Raw genomic sequence first — 5,000 nt, forward strand, 5'->3', positions numbered from 1 at the left:
ATTGGGCTATGCAAACGACCAAACTACTGCACCAATTATCATTTTTAGGTTCTAACTATTCTGTTCGGACATGATTTTATATCCCTTTCCCTTGTAAAAATAAATTCTGCATTTTGTCTCATATATTTTTTCCATCAGGAAGCAAAGCCTTTTATCCTTACTCATAGCTATGATGTAATTTTGAAAAAGAACAATAAGTCCCCCTTTAGTCCCAATTTCCTCCGCTTTTCCAGTAAAAGAAACTAATTTGTGCCTTTGTGTAGGAGCCCTGTCAGAATATCCACATACGAGGACTTATTTTGTTTCCATTGTATTTAAGTTGTATTTAAGGGACTAAATATTGAAAGTTTAGCCTATACCTCGTTTACAGTGCATTAAACAATAGGCTATTCTACAAACCTGGTTCAATATCATTGTCCAGGACAAAAATAAAGAAAGAAATAAATTAAGGTCAAATTTTGCGGACGAAGGTTCATGGGTACCCGAAAATTCTCCTTTTTGGCAATTGGTTTAAAGCGAAAAGCCCGTCTTTCCCGAATGGGCTGGAAAGAGGTCATAAGAAGGGATTGATAGCATATTGGAAGTTCATGGGATGAAGTAAAAAGTGCAACTTTAGACAAATCAGGGTGGAGGAAGAACGTGATCAGCCGTGTTGGCCTGAGCCGGTTTGGTAATATAATATTTTGTTAGTAGGAGTACTAGTAAAATACAAGTTCACACATCCAAATCATGGCTGGCAGTATTATATTGGGACCATAAAGCAAAGAGAAAAAAATAATAAAAAAAAATAAAACCAAATAGGCGAGAAAACCGAGGGTTATGTCAGTGGAAAAATATGAAACGAATTTAAGCAGATATTTCAACAAAAACATCTGTCAAGTCGTCTTCAGTGCTCAGAAAAAAATAAAAAAATAAAAAATAAAAATTGACCTTTTATGTAAACTTCAAGAGAAAAGAAAAAACACATTGAACAACACTTTTTATTGTTTTAGAAAATCGAGTTGTGAGACAGAGTCAGACTTTAGCGTAAAGAGCGAGGCGTTGAGGAGGGAACAGTCCCTTTCATATATAGAATAATTTCTGTTCATTCTTCACTTTCAGTTAAAAAAAGCTTGTTTTTTTATTTAATTTCTGAACGTTTTTGAACTAATGCAGCTTTCATTTTGGCTCACCGTACATGAATAATTAAAACGAAATTCTGTATTAATTATATATTTTTTATGATTTTTTGTACGATACGAACGAGATACGATACGATTGAAATTTTGTTCGAATCTCAAACCTTTGAATTATAAAGGATGTTTAATTAGAATAGATAGCTCTTTTGAAAGTACCAGAAAAAAATTTAGCGTAAAGAGTGAGGTATTGACTAGGGGGTGAACCCCCTCACATACGTAATAACTTCTGTTCTTTTTAAGTTTTAATGTAAAAAACTTGTTTTTTATATTTAATTTCTGATCGTTTTTTATTTAATGCTGGGAAATCTGGCGTCCCATCATAGAAATATCCCTTTTCCCATGAAAATATCCTCCATGGAAAGATCCTTCCACGTAAACCCTTCCTCCGACCCCTCCCCACCAGAAGAAATCCCTCCTGAAAACGTCTGTATACTTCCCAATAACCAATACTATATGTAAACAATACGCAAAGTTCATACCTTGCAGCAATTCCCCCGGGAAATGTGGGGGATGAAGTCATCGTAAAAGATATATCTATTGAATTTTCGACTATACTGAACAAAATGGCTATCTAAAAATTTTGATCAGGGGACTTCGGAAAAAAATAAGCCTGGGAGGGAGTCTAGTTGCCCTCCAATTCTTTTGGTCACTTTAAAAGGACACTAGAATTTTTAATTTCCGTTAGAATGATTCCTCTCACGATATTCTACGACCACTGGATCGATACGATCACCCCTGGGAAAAAAAAACAAATAAACACGCATTCTTGATCTTTTTTCTGGCAAAAAATACAATATTTCACATTTTTGGAGATAGGAGCTTGAAACCTCTACAGTAGGGTGTTCTGATACAGTTAATCAGATGGTGTGATTTTCATTAAGATTCTACCAATTTTGGGGATGCTTCCCCCATTTTTCGAAAATAAGGCAATGTTTTTCAGGCTGGTAACTTTGAATGGGTAACACTAAACTTGATGAAACTTATATATTTGAAATCAGCATGAAAATTCAATTCTTTTGATGTATCTACTGGTATCAAAAATCCGTTTTCGGTTACTATTGAACTGGGTCGCTCCTTACTTACAGTTCGTTACCACGAACTGTATGATATTGGACTTCAATGGTATAAAATGCAACATTCCGAAAAAAAGCAGTTTAAAGGGACTACCTCTTGTACCTAGACGAGATTTATGGCATTTTTCCTTTGGTTGTTTCAGAATAATTAAGTTCTTAGAGCAGTACCAAACTTTTGCCAGTTTTGCCATGTTGTACCTTTAAATAAATCAATAAAACTAGTTAATTAAATTTGACAACTTTTTTGTCCTTAAAAATCGGACATTAACAATTAGTTGGTTCTCACAGGCAACTAAATCTTCAAAAGAAAGCCACAACTTCTCGAGCTGTTTGTTTCTATATTTTAAAGCTTATTTTTTCTACTTTCCTGCGTTTTCTACTTCTTCTACTTTTTTTCTACTATATTTTTTTAGCTTATATTATCATTAACTTTCTTTTATCATAAGTTTGGCAGATTAATTATAATTTTTACGATCTTATATATATATATATATATATATATATATATATATATATATATATATATATATATATATATATATATATATATATATATATATATATATATATATATATATATATATATATATATATACATATACATATATATTTATATACATATATATGTATATATATATATATGTATATATATATATATATATATATATATTATATGCGCGCGCGCGCGCGCGCGCGCGCGCGCGCGCGCGCGCGCGCGCGCGCGCGCGCGCGTATATATATATATATATATATATATGTAAATGATCACCCAATTTATTCAATCCATAAGATTCCGTTTCCACCGTCCCTTGGAATATAACAAAGGCAGTTTTTAGCCTTTAGTTAATCTGCTGCAAAAATTTTACCGAAAGTCGAGCCTCAAAATAGCATAAGTGTTTTTTTTTAATTTAAGTGTGTCTAATTAATGTATAAGAAATTATTCAAATATCGCAGTAAAACTAACCTATCTTATTTTTTTATTAGAATTACCAATTCATTTAGGAACAGTCCTCTCTGGTGAAACAATTAATTTGGAAGCAAGGATGGTATCCCAAGTTGCCTAGTTACTGTGAAAATTGAAGTATCGATTGTGAATCTATAAAGTTACTTATATGCCTTTAGAGGGCCTGTTTGTATGTTCGGTTCAAGTGTCATGTAATTTGTGTTAAATGTATTTTTCACTGTAGCTGATGATCTTCAAATAAAACGATGTATTTTTGTACTATTCACTCCTTTACATATTATCACTTGTCTTGGTGATAGGAAAAATTACCTGCTTTAGTTTTTAAGTTTACTTAAGTTTTCCAAGACGTTGCAGTCATTTCTAAGCGACATGTAACATTTTCAAAGAATAGGGATTGTATTACGGAGACAGAAAGAAGCTCCTGCTTTGACTTTATTCTTACAGAATCTACCAATATTTTTCAAAATATCACAATAATTTCTCAAAAATCTTAATTTTTTGAAAGAATGGAGATTATATTATGGAGACAGAAAGATTCTGGTGCTTCAGTTTCATTATTATCAAGTTTCCGAAACATTTAAATCATTATTGGATATCATGATGGAGATATCCTTTTGATTTAGATCTATTCATGCAAAGTCTATAAGTGTTTTGTAAAACATTGCATTCATTTCAAACCAAGATTAAATAAAAAAAAAAGTTTCTTTAACTGAAAGTAAGGAACGACGTTAAAACTTAAAACGAACAGAAATTATTCCGTATATGAAAGGGGCTGTGCCCTCCTCAACGCATCACTCTTTATGCTAAAGTTTTTTATTGTTAAAAAAAATAGAGTTTTTAAAAAGTCAAACCTTAGCGTAAAGAGCAAGGCGTTGAGGAGGGCACAGCCCATTTAATATACGGAATAATTTCTGTTCGTTTTAAGTTTTAACGTCGTTCCTTACCTTCAGTTAAAAAAAACTTTTTTTTATTTAGTTTTTAAACGTTTTTGAAATAATGCAGGTTTTTATTTTGGCTCATCGTACATGGATAATTAAAAAAAATTGGTATATTAATTTTACTTTTTTTTTGGTTAAATGGCTTTCTCGAAACTTTGTTTAATTTTATTTAAGAACATTTTTATTAGTAATAAATATACGTAAGTTACGAATTAACTTACGTAACGAACTTCTATATTCATTGATTTTTAAAACGTAGGCCTATATTAGAGGGTTCTCCCCCTAGTCAATACCTTGCTTTTTAAGCTATAGTTCGAATTTTGTTCCAATTCTTTAAAAATGACCCCTTAATCACAAAGGCCTTAAATTAGAATAAATAGCTCTTATGAAAGTAATAAAAAATCTTTGGCTTAAAGAGCGAGGTATTGACTAGGGGGTGAACCCAATCATATACGTAATATTTCCTGTTCCTTTTAAGTTTTGATGTTGCTCCTTACTTTCGGTTGAAAAACTTGTTTTTTTTTATTTAATTTCTGATCTTTTTCTTTAATAATGCTGTGAAATCTGGCGCCCCCTTCGTAGCACTGTCCCTTCCCCCATGAAAACTTACTTCATGGAAAGATCCTCCCCTATCCTCCCGACCCCCCCCCCTCCACCTACCAGAAAAATCTCCCCCTGAAAACGTCTGTATACTTCCCAATAACCAGTACTGTATGTTAGCATTGGGTAAAGTTCAAAACTTCCAGCCCTCCCCCTGGGGACTTCGTGGGATTAAGTCATCCTAAAAGACATAGTTACCATATTTTCGACCATGCTGAACAAAAGGGCTATGTCAAAAATTTGATCG

General features: G+C 32.5%; 1 protein-coding gene across 2 annotated transcripts in view; it reads left to right on the forward strand.

Annotated features, from left to right (window-relative positions):
• LOC148950664 (neuron-specific calcium-binding protein hippocalcin-like) overlaps positions 1-3,465 on the forward strand; it is a 257,313-nt gene extending 253,848 nt beyond the window's left edge. Inside the window, exon 9 of one of the 2 annotated variants that reach the window (XM_089091695.1) lies at positions 3,236-3,465. The gene's annotated coding sequence lies outside the window, so the exon portion shown is untranslated. The remainder of the gene's footprint in view (positions 1-3,235) is intronic. The other variant, XM_089091696.1, reaches the window with a different exon arrangement.
• Positions 3,466-5,000: the final 1,535 nt, after the last annotated feature.

This window comes from Artemia sp. Qi Xiang Cuo, chromosome 7, assembly GCF_049724085.1.
Source record: "Artemia sp. Qi Xiang Cuo chromosome 7, ASM4972408v1, whole genome shotgun sequence".
Lineage (NCBI taxonomy): Eukaryota > Metazoa > Arthropoda > Branchiopoda > Anostraca > Artemiidae > Artemia > Artemia sp. Qi Xiang Cuo.